Source organism: Clinocottus analis, unplaced genomic scaffold (assembly GCF_023055335.1).
Source record: "Clinocottus analis isolate CAN_PGR_092001 unplaced genomic scaffold, fCliAna1.0.p SCAF_18, whole genome shotgun sequence".
In the NCBI taxonomy this organism is placed as follows: domain Eukaryota; kingdom Metazoa; phylum Chordata; class Actinopteri; order Perciformes; family Cottidae; genus Clinocottus; species Clinocottus analis.
Window position 1 is genome coordinate 8,284,314 of NW_027175909.1, and position 24,124 is coordinate 8,308,437.

At 42.4% G+C, this 24,124-nt stretch overlaps 1 pseudogene; it reads right to left on the reverse strand.

The window, feature by feature from the left end:
* Positions 1 to 1,869: 1,869 nt before the first annotated feature.
* LOC137789072 (uncharacterized) lies at positions 1,870 to 16,905 on the reverse strand (annotated as a pseudogene).
* Between the last annotated feature and the right edge of the window lie 7,219 nt (positions 16,906 to 24,124).

Sequence of the window (24,124 nt, forward strand, 5' to 3'; positions counted from 1 at the left end):
GTGTCGCCGTGGCAACAGACAGGAAACAGAATCGCCCGGCCGAAGATCGTGTATTGAAAAGATGACTCACCCGTGGTACTTTCGCAATTCGCTCTCAGCTCACGAAATATGTTCCGCGTGAGAGCTTTGTGCCGCTTCTTCGTCTCACGTCCAGTGGTCATTGGCTGCTACGGAAACTGCGCAGCATGGCGTTGGACGTTTCCTCGTTAAATATGTTTTCTACTGCAACGCTTGCCCCCTGGAGCAGTATGTGACCTGTACGAGTTCCACTTGTTGCCCGTTGTTAAATCTCGTTTCAACAAGTGGTCAAAATAAAGTTTATTAGTATTAGTATTATTATTATTATTAGCTGTTGTAAAATGTGTGTTGATTCGAATGTGATCAGCGAACACGATCCTCTCTCTCGGTTGGTGAGGGTCTATTTGTGCTGTCTTGTCTGCAGTTGAAAGAAAAAATATGATAACAATGTGTAGAATTTGCAATTGATGAGCCTACATCAAATGTGTTACCTTCAAAAAGAAAAGAAAAGGGCAAAGCTTATGATCCTGGATTGGCTCATCAAAAAAAAACTTTGTTGCACACCATCCATAACATGACCAACCAGTATGTTGCCCAAGTGAACCTATTTCCATTTTTAGGCCGAGTTTTTTAAACAAGTATTTCAACGTATTTGAAAATAGCAATACTAAGTGGCCAATACAATCCAGCAACATGAACCTAAACGTCGCCTTTGTGTTTGCAGTTGATTCCGTTGGTCATGCTTTTACCAGAGGGATCATTTTCATATTTAATTACAGTCGCTGATTGTCGTAATATCACTCAGTTAAGCCTCAAATAATAGATAATGCTGTGTATTAAATTTGAATGAGCATTTCGTTGTATTGCTCTATAAGCCTGCAGATCGTTTCAACTTAATTACATTTATTTAGCATACCCCAAAATCCCAAATTTGCCTCGGCGGGATTTACAATATACACATCCGAAATCCTTTGTCCCGGGACCCTCACATCGGGACAAGAAGAGCCGTAAAAGGAAAATAAGCTGTTCTGTGTTATAAAACAGAGCTACAAGGTAACATGCACTTCCACTCTGCCATCATGGATCCTTCTTGTATCTGACCATCTGTTTGATATAAAGCCTTCATTAAATCCTACTGGCTGCCCGATTTAGGCCTGTACTTACATTTGTATTTATTATAGCTGTTGTTTACGTTTTATGAAACCGCTGTAGATGCCATTAGCCTAACACACGTTTTCACTGGTTTAAACCATAAGTTCACGTAAGTTATGTTTTATATAATAACTTCATTTTTTAAAATATTGTTAAATCAAATTTTGAAGAAAAAAAGGTGATTTTCAGATCTCAGGTTAATTCGTTTGTTTTATTTAACCATTTGGATTAGTGTCTACCTTTACGCGTTGAAGTTGGGCCCAATCATAAAATGCATGTATAAAATGTGACGAGGAGCGTTTGGCAGCGTTATTTTACAGTGAAAATCACTCTGGAATTACATTCTGGAAGAATAAATAAATAGACAACGCCCTTCATTTTAATTTCTATTAAACCCGCTGCATTTCAGTGCCGTAAATGCCATTATCCGTGTGATAAATTAATACAAAACAAAATCCCAAAAGCCTTCGATCTTCATTGAATGTATTCAGAAACATGATTTGATCACGTGACAGACCTCCGAGCTGTTCATCGCTGGGCTCCTAACCAAGTTATCTCCGTCGCTGCTGATTCACAAAGACATCTGGCGCGTTGCGCCGTCTGCCATTTGAATTCATCCTTTATTTAGTTTCTGTCAATGCAAAAAAACACCAGACCAACTTGTGATCTTCTGTCGCACAAAGGAACTGACTTCTTCAGTAAGTGTAAAATGTTTTATTTAGATGTTTTATACTGTGCAACAGTAACAATACAATAGGTTGTCATACAATCGAGCGATACAAATACGGAAAACACGGGAGACATCAAAACATCTGTCATGGAGCCGACATGGAGCTGAACAGGAGCCCAAGTCATTCCCTCAGAACAAAAAGGGGAATAAGAGAATAACACCATCGCTGATTAAATATGCATTTTGTTTATATTTACACGTGGATTCTCTCAAACTGCTTAAAACGCATTAAAGACGTGGTAGGTAAGCAATCCGATTCCACTGCAGCTACAAGAAACTGAGTTGTTGTTTTTTCAGTAAAAGGCAATTTTAAAGTTGTTTTTTTTTCTCCATGTTTTCCATGAAACCAACAGCGCCACACAAACGTATATGCTCCCTTTCCTGGAACAAGATCGACGTCTGAAACACTTTAAAAAAAAACGTTAAAACGAGACTTCTGGGGGCAAACACGCAGAATCCTCTTTTATAAAATAAAAGTGTTATCATGAGCATGCATGTTTAAACAGACAGTTTAAAAATATCCCAACACACATGAAATAAATCATGATAAAACACGTTTAATCTGAAAAATGTAGAAGTAAATATAAAAGTCTATCTTCAGTCACTTCGGTAAAATAAAGATGTAGCTTTAAAATGAGATAAATGCTTGTCCATCTCTTCCCCAACATCAGCATCTGCTTCCAAAGGTCTTTAAAAAGATCCCCAGCCTCCGGACTTCCTCGTTCCTTTTATTTTGAAATGTCTCCGATTCCACTAAGTCATAAACTTTCATGTGATGCCATAATATTTAGAATAACAAATGGAGAGAAAGAGATAGCAGTGTCTACACAATGGAACTACGTTGGCATGTCGGCCTGTTAGCTGAGCAGGTGTCTGGCGTTGGCTGCTCCGGAGTCCCGCGTCACCCGGAAGAGGTCGACGAGCCGTTCAGCGAGACCTTCCGGGGCTTGCTGCTTCCGCCGCCGCCGCCGCCGCCGCCGAACTGAGTGAAGGGCCGACTGGGGGTCGGAGGAGGGGCGGCGGCGGCGGCGGTGGCCGTCGTCCCGTTGACTTTAATGGGGCCGTGCGGGAGCTGGGGGTGTGGGAGCTGGAGCTGAGGGTGCGGGGACTGCGCAGGCGTGCCGGGGCTCGGCAGCGACGAGGACGTGGACGGAGCCCCGGCGGGACTTCCGGCTTTGTCGCTGGCAGAATCGCTCTCGGGACCGGATCTGCTCGCGCTGTTCTGGCCTTCCTGCTGCGCGTGGCTCACCTTCATCTTCTTACAGTTGGGTCGGACTCTGTACTTCAGCGGCAACGGGCCGTTCTGCGAGGAAGGGTCGAACAAAGAGATTATGAAATATAAAAGAACCATTTACTTTCAAACAAAATCCACCAAATCAATAACCTGAGAATGAAACGTTAACAGAGCCTTCTTCACACTTTGTTTAAAGCGGTTTTGAACCAGCCTTACAACACAATTTACTCAAAATTAATTTTCTCCAAACAAACCATTTCCAAATACAGTCCGTTACATTCGTTTCTTGTAAATTTAAATAAAATATATTGTCCCAATAAATGCATCCTTCGTCTTAACAACAATAATCAATAACTAACTGACCTGAATTTATTTATTTATTTATTTATTTATTTATTTATTTATATATATATATATATATATATATATATATATATATATATATATATATATATATATATATATATATATATATATATATATATATATATATATATACACACACACACACACACACACATATATACATACACATTCAGGTCAGTTAGATTTTTTTTCATTTGACAAATAAATAAATAACCCCCATGTAGGCCTACAAGCCAAATTAAATTTTTTTAAATGTTCATCAAAAGTGTTCCTAAATCCATCCCACTGCATTTTATGTTTTAGAAAAAAAGTAAAAAATATATTTAGATTGAACACATTATTGTCAGCACCACCAACAAAGTGGAGAAAACCCATATTTAAACACAGACAGTTCTCAGTGCAGTGCCTCTCTTGGATTTTACTTAAATCACAACATGTGAACCTCCATTTATTAGTTCATAAATTAACTGGTCATCACTTATTAGTCATTAATTAACACTGCATTAAAAAAAATAAAATAAAGTATGCTCCAGACACGAGAACAAAATGCATTTGACAATGTCGAAGACTTTAAAATCATCTATACAATATCATACATTACTAGGCAAAGATTTGATTACATTGGATTTACTACAGAAATGGAGATAAAACAGAAATATATATTTTTTCAAAACCAAAAAGTTTTCTTACTCTTCTCCAAGTGTAGATGTATGCTATATCCATTAAAGTGTAGTAATCTTTCAGAGGTTCGTCTTCATACATGACTTCAACCTAGACAGAAAAAAAATACCTTTTTAATAAAACAGTGCCTAATTATACATTTAAATAAAAATTTCAAAATAAGTATAATATCACAATTCCCTTGTATGAACACAATTATATTCACATAGTTTCAATGTTTAATGTATATAGTGAAAAAAAATGTATACATATCAATAAATAAATCAATACAGACCTGGTATGCATTCGGGATGTCCATTTTGCTGCGCAGAAACTTCCTCAGATGCATAACTGTCATGGCTGCTGGACACTGCAGGTACCTTTTGTTTGCCACCTGCACAATTATGCACGTATTACAAAAATATACACAATACAATGCATTTGTATAGAAGTACATTGATTTAGAATGCATCTAATTTATTAGCTGCTGGTCCACCTTAAAGGCTGAACATAAGTTACAAAACAATCCCTTCAGAGGAAACAATGTTAAGTTAAAATGTGTTAGATTTCACAAGGAGGTGGACAACGAAACACTGAACAGTAAATACTCAAGAAAAATTGCTTGCAGTACATTTCATTCTTTTTTGTTGGATGTTAACAAGAAAAAAAACGGATGTGTCAAAACTTCTTACCATGTTTTGATCTTTAGAGTGCTTGTCCTCCATTGAACCTCCCAGTCTGCAAATAATTAAAATAGAAAATATTTACAGCCGTGTTTTCCATGTGCCAACATCAAACCTATATTAAATGACACAAACATGTGTTATTCACCACAAATAACACTATATTTAATGATTAAAAACATCCATCTATATTTGACACATGTCAACAACCCTTATGATATCCAAAAAGTTGGAAATTAAAAATCATTCTTGAAATAATTTTATCAAGCCTTGAACCGTGATGGACAATCCAATAAATGTATATCATTAAAAAAAAAATAGATAACCTCCATAAGTGATATCCAGTTATGATTTTTGGACAATGGCTAATTTCTTAACCTGAAAAAAATGTGTGTTCGGGACATAACTTAGCACGACATGACTCGTTTGGCAATGTTCTGCCATAAATGTCTATTATTATGGGCAGTAAAAAATAAGCTTGGAGGATGAAAGGAGCATATGCTTTCTGATGCTGGTTGCCAGAGTTATTGATCAGTCCAGCAACAACGCAGCTTATCTGAGACAATACTCTTTCAGATCTCAACAACAGCTGATCAAATACATGCTTTATGCATTCTTGAATGGTTTCTTAAGCATATCATGTCGTTATAGTCATGACATTTCCTGCCACTGTAACTGAAATAAATAATCAGCACTGCCAAGAACAAATGAAGCATGAATAATTACAGGAACAAAACCAAACAGCAAAAGCCTACCTGCAGTGATCAAAGAACTCAATAGAGAGACTGATGATCTCATCATCTGTAATAATCCTCTTGTCCTCGTCTGCCACCTCGCCACGGTCCTCATTTGATCCATTAGAGGCTGTAGAAGAACACAACCAACGATTAAAGAAAGAGTAGCCAGAAAAGTATCTACAAATAAATAAAATAAATGAGTCAAAACATCGGCCTGCAGTGAAACGCCAACCAGGGACTTTTTTTTTATTTAATCCTAAAACTTCGATAAATCTGCTTCTCTCTTTACTGTGGTGAGTAAATGGAAATTAAATCATGAAGCTACATACTCGTGCTTTTTAACTCACCATCTACGGGGTGGTCCGCATAAAAGTCTCTCCTCCTCTTCATTTCATCTGAGGACATTCAGGGAGACGAGCGATTACAAGTCTGTTCACGTTCAGCTCTAACATAGAAATAAGTCTAATTCTAAATAAACACACAGAATCTGGATAGTCGTATGGAAAAATTACTAACATTTGGTAACATTACATTATGGGTCATTTCAATAGAGTAAAAATAAAACTAAAAACAGCCTGTGCTTTAAAACCTGACATACATTCAACACCTATTTCATCATGTCACTCTTTATACGAGTGAAATGAGGCCTGGCAGGAAAACAAAAGGGTTTTTTCTTGACTTGATTCGAGAGGTTTGATCAGCAGAATGACACCAAACAAAAGCGGCGCATGACAAAGTGACCACAAAAAAAAACAGATGTTATGACTCCAACAGCTACCCAGCACCACACTTATGAACAGATTGTGAACATATTGAAAATATAAATATGTGCAACTTTTCTTTTGTTGGGACGAGGGGTGAGGGTGAATGGATTCGAACAGTACACATTCCTATTTTTTCCCTTCTCATTTGGTGGTAATACAGTCTCTGTGGAGTCCCAACATTACTGGCTGACTGCATGAAACGAGTGATCAAAGTAAAGCGAGAAAAAGGGAGCAGGCAGAAACGGAGAGTAAACGCATGTTAGATACAGACATAGTTTGACTCGTCTCGCTCTTACTCTTGAAGAGGCCAGGGACCAGCTTGTACACGATGTCCTGTAGAGTTTTGTCGGACCTGGAAAGAGGAAGAGAGCTTTAGTCAACCTATAGCATAACCAGGAATCCTTAACACGTGCAAGTTGAAACCATAAAATATAAAACCTGACACAAATGGTTGAATTGATCTTAATATATACATTTATACATTCAGCCTGCAGGACACACGGATACCCACGAGACACTGGTGAGGTATTCAGGGCTGTGAACAATCTCATATATTATGTAAGTGTCTGAGAAACCAATCACTGGCTGATCCAGCTGTTCAGTGGAAACAAACAGGAACAACACAAGGGGCAACAAAGAGGAAACAAAGCATGTTCAAACTATTGTTGATGCCGCAAAACATTACCAACAGACATGAAAATGAAAACAAAAAAAGTCTTCACATATTAAAAGAATATTAAAAGAACACGGAGGTGCATAAATTCAACCCGTGATGGGGCACAAAAGACTCACTCTTAAGGAAAGATTTCTTAGCCTAGAAAAAAAAATCCATGAAAAGAAATATGTATTCAAAAACAATGAAACGCAAACTGAGAAAGAAAAAAAAGAAAATTCTCACCTAATGTTGAGCAGAGGCTTCGTTTTATGCACTTGTACATCACAGATGGGACAGTATTTGCTGGCTTCTAGGTAGCGCACAATGCACATCTTGCAAACTGCAAAACAGATAAAGAAAGACAAAAACACAAGTCCGTGTCATGTTATCAGAAAGGACCTCAGAGCTCCATCTGCAGGTTAGGGACTTGAGGAGCTTAACAGTTGCAGTGGATGTGTGCTTGCATGGAGGCTGCAACACTGATTCCTGTCTGCTGGAACTTGCTGCAACATATTCTCACAGTGTGCACACGTCAGCTCCTCTTTACAACCCAAAGAACAGTTTGCTCACATGAGTGAAGACATTCGATGATGGTCGTTGCGTCTATGAAATATCCTCCGCACAGGACGCACATGAGGTGGGGGTTGAGCTCGGTGATCTTTATCCTGGTCGTCCGATGCATGTTGAGAGAGAGGAACAACAGTCCTGCGTTGGGGGGAGAAGAAGAAGAAGAAGAAAAAAGATGTCAAAACAAGGCATGCATGGCCGGAGAGGAGACATCAGAGAGCTGCGGGTTTCATTTACAACGCGACAGCGCGACATTCGGAGGGAAAGGTGGCCGTTTGTTTGGCTTGCGTTAAGGAAACATAATATTTTATGCTAATCAAATAATAACCAGGGGGAGGGAGGCGAGGGGGAGCTCGGTGGCAGATTGATAGGCGGCAGCGCCACGGAAGTCACCTGACCGAGGCGCAGTGAATAATCATAAATCAATCACTTTGAGATCGATGCCGCCCTCCTCTCCACCGCTGCTTCTCCTTCTGAAACCAACGCAGACTGCTTCTCTGCTCCAACAAAAGAACATTCCGTGTTTCACGGGTCAGGGTTGGGAACGAGTTGGATGAGCTGAAATGAAGCGCGTCTGCGGCACGCGATTGTGCATAACGCCACAAAACTGCTGTTTGTGTTATTGGAGAGAAATCTGTAGCCATGTAGGCGAACGAGTAATTAACAAATCGGACCAGTAAAGAATCACATGGGCTTTGCCCTTCGAAATAAACGGGGCACCTCGTCTCATCATGTCTCCATAAAACCGTAAACACATTTAGTGGCCACTCCACTTTACAACAGGACGTGCACCCAAACATCGAGACATGTGCTGGTGGTAAAACAATATTCGGTCCGGGGATGTGCGAGAGGGTGCGTGTTGGTGAGAGGTTGTTGGTGGGGGTAGGAGACACTGCGTCAGGTGTGCCACACGGGCTACGGGGGGAAACCTGGGTGTTTCTATGGCAACTCCTTTCGCTTTGTTGCAGCCGCACATGGCTGCAGGTCACCAGCTTCCCAGAACCAGGCGGCGGCGCCGCGAACCGAAACACCCGCACGGACAGCGGGAGTAAGGAGGCACCGGAGGCTCCCCGTCCCCTCCGCGCACACAGACAGCGGCTGGACTGCCAGGCTGCAGACAGCACGGCTGCCATTTTGTGGAGGAAAAAAAAAAAAAAAAAAAAAAAGCCCGTATCGGATCCAGGGGCTGCGGGGTTTCCCTCGAACGGGGGCCAATAAGAGCAATACCCGACGCGTTTACACCAGATCACCAACTGGTTGTGGACCGCCGGGAGGAGCGTGTGCGTCCCGCGAGCAGAATAATGTCTGCTCTGTTGCGGGCTGGCTTTGCGCTGTGTGCGCCATAACCCGCGCCAACATGGCCAGACGGCAACGACTGCTGAAGTTGAAGCGCGCGCACACACACACACACACACACACACACACACACACACACACACACACACACACACACACACACACACACACACACACACACACACACACACACACACACACACACACACACACACACACACACACACACACACACACACACCTTATTTATAACCCCTCACACGGATCATGTATTAAAACGTCAGCATTGCCGTTACTTTGGGCAAATTGGCATTCCACTTTACGAACCCAGTTATGACCAAACTCAAACGGTGAATGAAGTCCCATGATGCCAAAATATCCCCGTTGTTACATTTAGAGTACTCCGGAGTATTTATGAGCCAATAGGGAACTGTAGGGGCGGCATCCCGGAAGGTTGAGAAACAGCCATTTAAAATCGGGGAGTATTAATAAAGGCTAGAATTGCTTCAAGTGCCCCATTTGCTGTCTCTGAAATGAATAAACGGTCATTACGAGTCTAAATGGAACCCATGGGCTGGACACGATGACAGCTTTCATCCCACACCGGGATACATGGAGCCACAGCCGGCACCATGCCAGAGCCCCGGCCGCTCTCTCAGACCTCTCCTGGAGGTTTTGGACATCGACTCCACGCATCGTGGCTGATGATGGATAATGTTATGTGCAGGGAGCCCTGTTGCGTCATTTACCGACTGACCGGTGTTTGGCCAACTGTTCTCCATCGGTCCTGTGAGCTGCATGCTCACTTTATAAAAGACTCAGCATCCATCACCAAATGAGTTCATGAGGGAACGAACGCGTCTGAGTGGCAACAACAACACCATACAGAGAGTGTCGGCTAAATCCAGCCTGTTCAGGAGCCATAAGGAAACAGACTGCAGCCTATACGTCACATCGGCTGTGCTATTTTCAAATGCTCAGTTTAATTATAGAATCGCTGTTGACAGCACGCACACCACCCATTAATTCAGAACCAAGCCTGTAAGTGTCTCAACAAGGCAAAAACAAATGAGGAGATATCGCCCCTTGCTTCTTGCAATGACCCAACCATCATGTATTCCCACATGAGAGCAGGCGGCCCCTCTAGTAAAAAGGTTCCCTCACACGTAAATCAACAGCAGCTGGAAATAACCCAATTAAAATCGGCACATTAACCACCGTCACTTAATTCTGAAAAGCTTGAAGAAAAAAAAAGATTCCCAATCGACCACTTGACTGAAACTTATTTGAGTACATACAAACAAGATTAATGGTTGGGTGTGTTTGACGTGCTCACTGTGAAGTGAACCATCCAGTCTGCCGTGCACTAAAACATCCAATCACCTGTGCAGGCGTCCAACCTGTAAACACGTTACATTTAACTCAGAAGCACACAGAAGATGCCCAACAGCTTATAATTCGTATCCCCATCCAGAGGCATAAGTCTGTCTCATGTCTGCATGCAGCACCAAGTTCAGAGTCAATAGAGCTCCAGGTTTCAGCCATAAGGGGAAAATATGGAAATCCATCATGAGCTTAAAAGTCAACAAACTACGCAAACAGACATAAGACAAACTACCGGCGCGTTGGCTGCTTGAGAGACACAACCAGCCTTTTGTATCATGGCCGACGTGTGGCCCACTTTTCTTTTCTTTTTTTTTTTATTTCTCAAAAACCTCACCACCGTTCTTAATTATAATAACCACACAGCGAGACATAACGAGTCCCAGTGCATGTTTAACGGCGATCCAGCGCCGACCAAGAGGCGTCGTGAAACATTTATGCACAGTACGCGTTGCCTCCTCGTCACGTTGATGGGAGCAAACCAAGTTAAGTTAATAAATCCAACATTTAGTCACATACAGTCGAAAGCAACCCAGCATCGTGTTCACGACACCCCAAACACCCTAACTCTATAACATGAAGACGCTGGATGGAAATATGAACCCAGAACGAGCGTTTGGAGCACTTGCTGCTGGCAACATCTCACCAACCCAGCCTGGTTCTCCTCAGCTCTCCCACTTTACATAAATCCAAACGCCGCAAAGCAAAACCCGGCCGTGATGAATTTATACGGACACGTCACTCAATAGTGTGCAATGCATCACTCGGTGTGCGCGGATCTTAATTCGCCTTCGTGACCAAGCGGGGAGCATTTTTTGCCCACAAAAAAAGTGGAGCGCGCACACACACGGAGGGAGAGAGAGAGAGAGAAAGAGAGAGAGAGAGAGCTCCACGTCGGTGATCGCTGCAGCCACCGTTGAAAGCTCCACATCAACCGCTGGATCGGTGCGTGTAAAAACACACGAAAGCGCCCGGCCAAACCTCCCCGTTAGTTAGAGGCGATATTGACTAAGACATACCTGGAAGCTGAGCTGGGAATCGGTGGGTCTTGAGGCGAATAGACAATGAAAGTTGGGAGGCGATCAGCAGAAAATGAATAGGAGCCGAGCCGCCATCTTGAAGCAGGCTGCAGACGCTGTCAGTGGCAGAGAGCGCACGGCGGACCGGAGCGCATTTCAGATGTGCGAATAAAAACTCCTCTTCTCCTCGCCGCGCGCGCTGTGAGCGGATCCGGTCCTCGGCTTCAAGGGAGCCCCGGGGTCCGGGTTCGGCTCGGGAAGGCTCGCACTTCGGCGCCGACAACTTTGCCTCCAAAATATCCGCTTCACCCCCCAGTAAAATGCAGCAGTGTGTGTGTGCTCTGCTGAAACTAACACCGTCCCTAAAATGGCTTGTAGTTCGACCGCCCCGCTTTGGTCACGTGGTCTCGCTGCTTAAGGGCGCCTTGGAATTACTGTCGGTGTACGCCGTTTCTCCCGATCTGCTACTACGCATGAAATATAATAACGCACAAAACACACATGTGCACATTTGAAGAGCCTTTCCACCGCAACATAAACGACCCCGCAGTCTGTGCTTTACTGAAGCTGCGAGGACAACCGGCAGCGACAAAAGATTTAGTGTCGGTGTACTGTCTTTCTAATGCAGGCTGTGACGCATGATTTTAAATAAGCCACAATACTCTTACAGTTTGATACACTTTCACAGCTTAAATGCACAATAAGTGCACTTAATTCGCATCCCGGCTGCGCTCAAATAGCACTGTTGGAGGCGAAGTAGGCTAATGATGGCGTGCCCGGGTCTCTCTGATGTTAAAAATAACTGCTGCACACGCGCTCACACACACGTACGAGTTGTTTTGACCGTCAAAGTGTCTCAATCCGCTCACTATACGCACGCAGTCTGAAGCACTTTATTCATCTCTGTTCATCGTGGCTTGAAAAGAGCCACGCACTCGGTTGAAACACGTTCATGTGACAAATGGCTCTGGTGTCAAACCTTTGTCACAGGGTGTATTGGCATCTGCAAAAAGATAATAATAATAACAATAATAATAATAATAGAAGAATGCGCCGTAACTTCCACTTGATGAATTGGAGCCTTTATTCTTCAGCCAGCGCCGCAGAAAATGAAGGCATCTCGGATGTTTGTGGAATCCGAGCCGCTGTGGTGCTTCAGCTGAGGAGCTTTGAACTTTCAACTGGGAGGTGGATGCTCACAGCTTAAGAATGTCGAAAAAAGGGATGACAATTCTTACAGAGCAATAACCCCATTTTTTAAAAAAAACTTAAGTTCTCTGACGGTCTTTTTGTCTCCCATCGGTCCGAGAACTCCATGAAAGACGGGCTGAGCGTTTTGTTGCAACAAATGCTGCAGGAAACGGAATGACGACGTGAATAAGGCAGAAATCCTTTAGTTTGCAAAACACATGCCTGCCAGTTACTTCAATGGCTCCAGAGTCAAACTAAATGTTTAACACCCCTGACACAAACAATATGACAATGCATTATACAATATGCATTTATATATTTTTTCTAAATTCCCCACCAAATGGCAATTTCTAAAGACCTAAGGACAGTGTGAGGACAAGAAGTTGGGAAATAATGCAAAGCACAAGGTGGATTGGATTTCTTTTGTTTTAATTAAATCACACACGTTGGAATGATAGTTGTCTCTCACATACAGGTCATGTCAATCTCACGTACAAAATAAACTATAAAGAAAGAGATAAAGAGATAAGCAATGCCGCTGGAAACTGCTGAAGTTCAGTGCTTTGTTCGAGGAAACACGACACCAACATCTCATCACATCTGACTGGCTTTCTCCACACTCTTAGCAGCGTCTTTGAGCTTTCCCACCAGATCCTGAAAGCAAGCAACCATTGATCATTTTCAAGAGGAACAGGTCCGGTGAGATCACCTAAAATAACAATTATTAAAAATGATACAAACGCGGTTCATTAGACTCGTTATGAATGAGAATAAACTACATATGTATGTGCGTTCAGAATGGTTTATTATGTCTGCCTTGACACTGAAGAACATTAGACTGTCGTCCGAATTGATGCTATAATATTGTTAGTAATAATGATGATGCGCGGCATATGATTTAGATAACCCACAGGTCAACACTCACGTCAAACAAACAGAAAGCATCAAACAGTAGAGGTCATGCTGGAACTTCAAATGTTTTGCATAATGCCCAATGTAGCATTTATTTTGTTCTACAACAAAGTGCATCGCCATCAATGCAACATGGTTTTGTGCCATTTATTTTATATGTTCGGTTGAAGTAAAACACATTTCATTTGGCCTATTATGTCGAGCTATAAATATTCAATTTAACATGTTCTTTGGAAGCTGCGCGTGTCAGAAGAAGGAAACAATCTGGGTATTCTTTCTTTCTTTCTTTCTTTCCGTATAGAGGCAAGAGAGGTCCGTACAAATCTATGATGTAACTGCCAACCCGCCTAACGTTGAAATAGAAACTACACACATAGTGTAGATTACAAAGACAAAAAAAGAAACCCTTCCTCTACCTGTAACTGCTCCACTGTGCAGGTGAAGTTGACATCTTCCGATGATCCTTTATTCTAATAAATGGAACAAACGGGATCTGTTTTACGCACAGAAACGTGTGGGAACATCCAGGACAGTGTAAACACCGTATTACATTCTTACCTCTGTGTTCAATGCGATCAAGTAGAAAGGCTCGTTGACCTTATCGACCTGACCATTCTGTCAGGGAAACAACATTTAGGTTTGGCGCAAGAAAAGAGACGAAATGTGCTCCAAAACTTGTTATATACCTTCACGTGGTATTGTAGACGCCATGACGCGTCGTTGATGTGAGGTGGACACCTTCCTATGCTGGAAGGGGACAATAAAGACGATGTCTGTAACCCCGATACAACGATGACAGACAATCAGGACGAAAGTTAAAAAGAAAAAGCAGGAATTTGTTCGGAAAACGGATCTCATGTGACCCTTTAGCCGAATCCCCTTAAGCCTTTCAGTATTTCACAAATAGCCCATTTGAGGTTATGGAAACGTTTAATGTGTCAAACGTTTTAATGAGATTAGAAGACGTTCCGCGTTGTTTTTTCAACTGTTTAAAATCAGTTTAGACAATGTGGTTTTCTCACATAGAGCTTTTGTTTATAGCGCGTCATTAAGCAGCATTTACACTGCAATGAATCAGACTCCATGTCGTCCTCGACACTCTCTGCTCCTGACTGAAGCAACTTCATCTTTCCTCATTTTAGGTAAATCCAATTCGGTCAAACTATTTAAATTGATTCGTGCGGGTTTTATTCACATCTCATGCCAATAATCCTGTTGTGGAGTCGACACAAAAAATAGGACACGATGACATTCAGATGGAGATCGCCCAACCGTCCAGTTACAATTCGTGTTAAACTTGCAGCTTTAAAAATAGGCAACGTTCCAGGTTTATCTTGGAGGTCAGTCTGGATGAAGCAAGTCAAAAAATAACACCAAGACCTCCTCACGTCTATGCAGCTTCATGTCAGACTCACCTCGCTAACAGACGCTCCAGTTCTTTTCTATGTTTCTGTAAAACCAAGCATGGATCAATGAGTTAATACAACCACAGGCACAAGACTACATGAACAAAAAATACGATTTCATAATTGCCATAATGTTAGAAATGTCACCTGATGTGTGCGATAGAATATTTCTATTCTGTCTGCACTGAATGAGAGTTCTTCAAGGGAGGAGCTGCAAGAACAAAACACTACAGTCAGATTTCACTCCATTGACTTGACATTGGTGAGGCTTCATGTTGTTCGACAAGTAACATCATGTTTTAAGAAGAAAAAAAAGATATAACAGGGAAACAAAGTAACGTTACTTAAAATGCTGTTTCAGAATGCAGACGAAAGTTAAAAGAAACAAAAACTAAAAGCAATAACTGTAGTGTCTTGGGTATCGTAAAAAAAAACCCACACTTAAATAATCAATTTCCTTTTTTGAGCAAAAACGGGGACAATTGCGAGAAACTCCATTTCAACAATATGTAGTAAACACACAGAATAATATGTCAAATGCAACCGCCTACTTATTATGTTATGCAGCTTGCAGGTAGTTTCTTAATAACGCCAATTTCCATCAAACTAACAATAGCAAAACAACAAAAGGTCTGTTGCTAATGTGAACTTTACTGCTGGTCCACCATACACACCTGCAGGACACCAACAGCATGGCTCTACCTAGGTGGCTTTGCAGTATTTTAAATGTAAGGTTTTGATGTTTTTCTTTTGTGTTGCTATTTTATAATTTCATAGGGAATAAAAAAGTATTCACATGTTTTTTTTTAAGTGCTAAAATATTGTATAGCCTCGTGGTCTCTCTGCAGATCCAACCAGCAGGTTGCAGTAGTGTAATAAAGCTAGACACGTGTATGAATAAACATATAAAACATTTAGGGCAACCCATTTCCCTTCACACTGTGTGACATGAGCACCATTTTAAGAGCCATTACTGATCAATAATGCTCCTAGTTTAGCACACAGGGTTACTGATGTCACAGGAAACCTTCTGTCCTGTTGCCTACCTTATCGTGGACTCGTCTGCGTTGTGTTTGACCGCCTCCAGAATGAAGGTGGCCGCCGCGGTGTGACTCTGCTTAAGTAGGATTTGGTCGACCTGCTTCAGCTCGGGCTGGTCTGTGAACACAAACACACAGCCTGAGGATGCCTCACTGCAGGCAGCAGCTTTTATGCTCTATGGGCACAACATACGCGTTTAATTGGGATAATTGATGGAGGCTAGATTTGCGATCCGTACTTGTGCTCTCCAGATTGACGTGCAGAATGGAAATCAATGATGATTTGCATCTGAATGGGCCCCTCAGCTGCATCAGCCGGGGGTCCTTTGTTTGTTTGTATGCGGTGAACATTTCACTTTCTCTGTAATTCTGCCATTATAGAGTCGGAATGCTGCAGAAGTTGGACAACACCGAAACAGCCACGACAGGGTTATGCACGGGGTAACCGAGTCTGCTGTCATTTTGAAGAAGTTACATTTAGCTTACAGTGCTTAAATCCAAATTAGCTGCTGCATGATTTCAAAAAGCTGCTGCGATCGGTTGAAGAGAACAGTCGGATGCCTCTCAATTGGTCGGTTGTGGCTAACGGTGATTGGAAAAGTCGAACATAGCCGTTCTAATATGCGGAGTAGACTTGATTGCCGGTTTAAATGACAAAAGGCATCCAGAGTGGCCGTCCACGGTAACGTGGGGCTGCGGGCAGCGGGAAGAGCTCAGACCGCTGCAGCCCAGCTGATGGGCGGCGCGCTGCGGAACCCCTCCGCCTCATTAAACACCGCGGTGTAAACACGGGGGGGCGGGGGGGATCCGATGCAGAGCAACGCGCAGCGGCGCAGCGGCGCCGCGAAGAAAACCCGCAAACATCGAGGCAGCTCCGCCGCAGCACAGCCACACGTTGGAGGAACCGGAAGCAGCGGCGGAGACAAAAGCGGGGCGAGTCAGCTCACCGAGGACTGCGGGGTCGGCTGGAGAGGAGAGCAGGCTCCGGAACGACACGTCCACCAGCACCCGGTAGCTGCTCTGGTCGAAGGCGGACGGATCCGCGAGAGACTGCAGCCCTCTCTGCACAGACTCAGACAACTCCATTTTGCAAAAGGGTGACCCGCTACAGCAGACCACGTGACGGATCAGCTGATGTAGCGCGTGGAGCGGCAGGAGGCTGAGTTGAGGAGCGGAGGAGATTACAACCAGAGCAAGGGCTGCAAATGGGGAGGAATCCCCGGGGGTCGAACAGGAGTCGTTTTAAGGGGGGATTGCTCAGAGGCTCTGCGGTGGTCTTCATATTGCGATTTCCACATTTTGAGTGCAATTAAAAGAGTGGTATAGTCACCGTCTCTGCAGTTATATTCGTCATTAAGTAACTAAAACTCAGCTATTCATTCACAGATGGGCTCCCACTAAAAACATGAGATCTAATAAACCTGTAATTCACATTTATGTGAAAATATGTGACATGAATACATTTCCCCCCATACAATTATTCGCACAGCAAATTTGTAGACTTTAAGAGGTGCAAATAATATTTGCTTCTTAGTGTCAATAGTCTACATCTTTTATTTGGCTGCAATTGAGAGCTGAAACCAGGAAATGTCTCAATCACACCGCGAGAAGTGAAACTGAAGTGAAACTGATGACACACGGGATTATTAGATTGAACAGTTAGACTGTTGTCATCCCACTGTAGTCCACCACTTGTGTGAAGACAGCACCGGCATTTTACAGTTCAATTTCAGGCACAGGTCAGCTGCTAGTGGTTATACCAGCCAAATGAAAGAATATGCATTATTGGTGTTTAAAAATTTGAAGTGTGGAGTGTGTAAAAGGATGCACAACATCAACCTGTTAACATCTGACTCGTGTGACGTAGGCAGCACACACCTAAAGCATAATGTGTTTTTGCTGCACTTATTACGTGCCTCTCAACCTTATGTAACACTTTAAAGTCGGTATGATTCTCTCTTTTAATCATCTGCATGTGCAGGTCTTGTTTCCTGCCAGAGTCTTGAGGCAGTCATCAGGACTATTAGTGAGCAGAGTAGGTCACTTGTAAAATTCCATTATGTCAGGAGAAAACATGTGTAATCAGAGTGTAATGCCAACACATTGCAGTCTAGACTTGGAACCATATGACAACGAACTCCACAGAGTCCATAAAGCAAACATGACTGCATTAATAACTGTTATGCATGCTTACCCTCACTGTGCTGCAAGATTTCCCCAAACGGTCCGAAAAGCATAAAACCTTTGGGTCATGTTATCACGCGAATATGAGGACATTATTCCTCCATTGGCAAAGAATACTGCGCGAATTTCTTGCTTCTTTTTTTACTTTTTTTTTTTTTTTTTTATCACTTAGGCTACTTGAATTTTGGCATGCCTCTTCAGTGCTGTGCCTCTTTCAGCTGCGCTGCTTCCAGTAGTTAAAATCTTGGAGGAAAAACTATTTACAAATGTTGCCTGTAGGAGCTGCACGCACCGCTTCTATCAATTGTAATGCCAATTGTAGGCTGCATCATTTTCTCTACATGCGAGATCGACGTCGGCTCGTCGTTCAGTATCAGAAACGAGACGGATCGCAATGTGTCGCGCGGCCACACACGCAGAGCTATCGGAGTGACCTCTGACTCTGCGCTTTGTCCAAAGTCCATTTTGGCTCGCATTGTGAAATAGATTAGCCGAGACTGTCTCCCTGACGGTGTGTTTTTTCCTCCAAGATATTTCTCTTCTCCTGATGTGCATCCTTCTGTCATGTTTAATTACACATATGACATCATTTTCTTTGCGAACCTGCATGCGTCACATGTCTAATGCCAAAAAACATTTACAACAGACTTGTCTCCTCACACATACTTTACTGTGACCATCGTATGTAATTCATAAACCTAATGTATTTACACATGCGGCTTCTCAATAATTCCTTCAAAATAAAAGTCTCGTAACTCACGTAAATTAACACAGCATATAGTCATCAATACTTCATCTTCTTTAACCTCATTTGTTTACATAGATCTGCACAGCTGAACACAAGTTGTTTCCTTTTCATCAATGAATGTTGATTACAAAATAAAAAACAGCCTGCGGATCCTGCGTCATCTTAATTGGTGAAGGCACATGTAAGTATATATGAACTGATGTAGGCTGTTATTTATTTATTTTTTTTAACTTTGACTCGTTGAAAGATGCACTATTTGCCTTAATATCATAACATAGTTTGTTGATCTCTTGAAGTCAATAAGCTATCAAAACTGTCCGAGGTGTCAAGGCAAACTGAAAAGGAAGCGATCATCTTAAATTAAATGGATATAAGATAAACTTTAACTTGTACACTTTAAGGAACGAACAATGTGAACATGAAGTAGATTCAACTGAGTCATATAAAGTGTTTTTTGCAGGTCAAACATGATGGATAGCCTCTGCAGACCATGCTGACGGATGTTTGAAAAAAGTTTGTTGCAACAACAAACAAAAAAAGGCACGCTGATCTATTAAAATCTATTACATGATATTTTAGCCTGCTTTTCTGTTTTATTATTATTCATTGGTTGACTAAAAGTCAATCGTAATCTGTATCTGTCTTTACATCCTAACAATGACACATTGGAAACATCCCCTTTAAGGAGACTGCTGTAACTTGACCTTGTAAAATGTCCATTGTTGACGACTAGGGAACACATATTCAAAAGCAGTTTGTGAAACAGAGATGTATGACCATGGTCTTGTTCCACCCCACTGAATCAGTCTTGTTTCGGACTGCTTGGCGTCTGGTATTTATTAATCCAATAAGACACTGACAGATTGTCACATATTATACATCGTTTTTGAGCTCGTCATGTTTTCACTTTCCGAAATAATACCAAATGCATAGCATATATCTGACAGGTAAAAGGTAGCTCTCTGGATGTGAGTGGTGGGACATTTGTAAAATACACTATAACGTCACAGTCAAGGCCGATCGCTGGTCTGGCAAGATGGCGTGTGTTCCTGTCTTCGTTCACAGCACCTTACAATATTTACAGATAATGACCAAATTATCAAATTATCAGTCATTTGAGACTGTGGATGAATTCCTGTAACACAAAGGTGAAGACTCACAATAGCTGCAGAGCATGTTCTCATTATGGGCTGTACTCCACCACGAGGCGCTGCATTGTTGCGGTGTATTTCACGTTGAGGTGTGCAGACAGAGGAGGTGACTCTTTGTCCTGAACCATAATTATAAGCCACTAACTGTCTGAAGATGCAGAGGGTTATGACCATCTCAGAGAGCCTTTGGTTCAAGCTTCTGATGCCACATAAAAAGACGGCTACAGTGAAACTGTCAACCGGTTTGGTGGGGCTGGTGACATTACTAAAAAACTGTTCAGTACTTAACCTCATCAATTCCAATGACTCTCACGTGATCACGTGATCAAGGCACCAGTGACATTAAGTGTTCTCTTGTTAACATGCCTTTTAGAAGTTCCACACAACCGCCCCTTTAGCCCATCTGGCTGCTATTATCCACAGTGTGCAATGATTACCCCCAAAAATGGGTTAGCGGGTGAGTTCATTCATTTTCGAATAGCCTGCTGTTTTTTTTGATAGAAATTATGAATCAGTGGATTTGTTTTCCTGATCCAAGACCCTTAGGCATGCATGTCTCTTTAATGCTGCCTTTAGAACGAGAAGAAAGTACTGTAAAGTTTATTTTAAGACTTTACTAAATTATAATCGTTTAACAACGTAATTTTTGTTGCTATAACTTGAACTATAATTTTACTTGCTTTGAGCGAATGTTAAAAATAAAATGAAGATTGTAATAATAACTTTTGCCTGACATGTCGTCATGAAACATAATACAACCAACGTCTCCTCATAATGGTTAATATGATGTGTAACCTGCTTACACTGGCTCAAATAGGCTAAATAAACTCAAATATTAATATTCAATTCCGTGGCTGCACCATTTAAACAAAGGTTTAAGATATCAACTGAAGTGAAGGTTTCAAACCAGAAAATATTTTTTTTACATCATTCATCCCAACGGAGCTCCTGATTGGTTGTCAGTGGAGCAAAATATATTTTTAGAAGCATGTTTTGGTCGATTTATAATCCAAAAAGTAACGTGGGAAATTTGTTTCAGATGGATTTATACCTGCATGGTCAAACATGAATCTTATGCACCATTTAATAGTACCATAAAAACACGAGAAAAATAAATGCAACGTGGCAAAACATTACCTGCATTTGACCTGCCATGTTGCATTCTATTATTTATAGACTCCAAACACCCATGTTTTAGTTTATTTAAAACTTAATAAAGCAAATGGACTGAAACCACAACTTCCACGCCACCGGCTTCGAGGTCAGGACCTCAATGTAACAACGAGGCCCCAAAACATGCTCAATTCACAGTGATTCTTATCTGGTTATCACTTTTAAACGTTCAGCTAATACATGTATAGGATTACGTCATTTGAGCTCACAAGAGGAAAAAAAAAACTTGCTTTTGCACTTTGCCAAACATCAAGTCTGTTTAACCGTTTTAGCACGTTTTAAAAGTCGTGCTGCCAGCACCCTTTCATCTCCATCGCTAACACAGATTAGAAACCCTGGAACTGCTCTCCCCAGATGTGGTTCAATGTTTATTTGTTAGACAAACAACAGCACACACGCTGGGCTCAGATTTGTATACGGCTATAAAGGTGATTTTTAGGGCAGCTGGTAGGGGGTGAAAATTGCTTGCAGAGAAAAACAACAGATCCTCAAGCATTGACTGTGCATGCGTCAAGTGTGTGAGTGTGTGCATGCGCATGTGTGTACGTGACAGACAGAGTTTTCTGCAGCGTGATTCTGCCCCCTGTTGGAAAGAAAACCCTCCCCGTCCTCCTCCTCCTCCTCCTCCTCCTTCTCCTCCTCCTCCTCCTCCTCCTCCTCCTCCTCCTCCTCCTCCTCCTCCTCTTCCTCCTCCTCCAATGCACTGCCTGCTGTTTTTACGTTTAAAAGATGTATTATCTTGACACACTGATCAACATGTTTGTGTAAGGTTACTTCTTTTTAGACGGAGCTGTCTGCCAAAATCACACATTATGTAAAGAACCACACTAAATGAATACATACGAATATATATGAACCCCTTTGTGTCTGCAGATTGGCGCGGATGAATTAAATGTGCAACATATGATTGATTAATGCTATACTTGAAAGGAGCATGCCCTGCAGAAAAAAGCAAGGCCATATAGAATCTGTAATTAACGTCTCCTGTTAAGTACCTCATTAACTCGGTTATATATAGAGCTAATTAAATTATTGTCCTGTGCAACCTATATTCTCCTCTTTATTGAATCATTTTGTAATCCATCAGATATGGTGGCGAAGAGGAGCAAGAAAGACGCGCGGATACAACTCTGATGATAATATGTTAATCTGAGGAGGACGAGTCCCCCTCCCTGTCCCCAGAGGTCAGCATGGGGTCACTGTCTTGCTCAAGGACACTTCAGCAGAGCGCGTGAGTGTGTCGGTGCAGCAGCGGCGAGAGCGCCACCCGACACGCAAAACAGAGCGGCCTTGCGCATGCTTGGGAAATGTCGAGAAATCACAAAGACACCGACGGCTTCATCAAATATCCGGATGGAAAATTCGTGGAGGTCGTGTCGCTAACAAAGAGCACGCGCGCACGGTCACGCGCGCCTCGGTTGACCGCTAGGTGGCAGTGGTGTGGTTCTCTCTCTCTCTCTCTCTCTCTCTCTCTCTCTCTCTCTCTCTCTCTCTCTCTCTCTCTCTCTCTCTCTGTCCTGCAGGGAGCTCATAGAGGGAATCATCGGAGGGGAACAAAGAAAGGAGGGAGAGAGAGGGGGATGTGTGTGTGTGTGTGTGTGTGTGTGTGTGTGTGTGTGTGTGTGTGTGTGTGTGTGTGTGTGTGTGTGTGTGTGTGTGTATGTACGTGTGTGTGTATGTACGTGTGTGTGTGTGTGTGTGTGTGTGTGTGTGTGTGTGTGAGAGAGAGAGAGAGAGAGAGAGAGAGAGAGAGAGAGAGAGAGAGAGAGAGAGAGAGAGAGAGAGAGAGAGAGAGAGAGAGGTTTGGGGGGTACGTGAGGAAAAGGAAGGGGGAGGTGAGGGGGTCTCCCTTGTGACAGGACATATATGGAAATTTGAATGGCTCACATTCACCTCTCCCAGAGCGCGCATGCCCGCTCTAATTCACCAGCAGCACCAGCACCTCCCATTATGACTGGGACCGCGCCGAGGCAGCGTCACAGGTTAAAAGCCAGACGAGCTGAAATGAGACGGACAGATAGAACCGTGATTTTGGGACGTATAGCAGCGCATAGAACTGTGTGTAGTATAGGTTGTGTGTGTGTGTGTGTGTGTGTGTGTGTGTGTGTGTGTGTGTGTGTGTGTGTGTGTGTGTGCGCGCGCGTGCGCGGGCACACTCATACTCACATTGACAATAAAAGCTTTTGCGGTTCGACGTGATTGTAATTACAGTCCTGTAAGCCTGCCTATCATAGTAACAATATGGCAGAGCGATGTGTGACGGAGGGATATTAATGCAAATATCACCGGACGCAAAATTCAATAACAGAGCTCATAGTATTTCACCTGCTGTTCACCTTGTCATATTGCTAAAATTGCATATTTCAAAAAAATAAATAAACAACCTAAAAATAATATAACACTATAGGCTAGTCACAAGGGCTAGTAAAGTAACTACAATTAAATACATTAGTCCCACGACTAAATATGAATACATACTATATATATATAAATTACCTATCGTAATTTTATCTTTATTAAAATTATTATTATCATCAAAATTCTGACAGAAATTGCTATTCAGCTGCTTTTGAGGTGATTGTTTAAACGTATATAATATACGTGTCATTGTGTGTGTAACCTCTAGGCCAAAATTGTTAAATATAAAACAAAACCTTGACTATCACTATGTATTTTAAATGTATTTTTATTATTATTAACAATACTGTATTTGTATGTATACGTAGAAGGCGAGAGAGCCGGTGTTTCCCCGACGCGCAGCAGCGGCTGTTCCTCTTCTTGCCTGCCGGTGAAAAGCAGCTTCCTGCCGGCTGCTGCTGCTCCTGCAGCCCGCAGTCAGGCGCCCGGCTCTCCGGCACGGCGGCTTCGCACCGAGCACTGCGGAGCACTTACAAAGCGAGAAGGTGTTAAGCGGCTATGTCGCTCGCGCGGAACGTATTTACAGCTTTTAAAATAATTTAACACGAGTGTTTTTGCTTCTTTCTTTTTCAACATATAAAGCTACTCACGGGGGACCCGCCATATTTCCCCCTCTGACTGAGGACGGCAAGCAGTT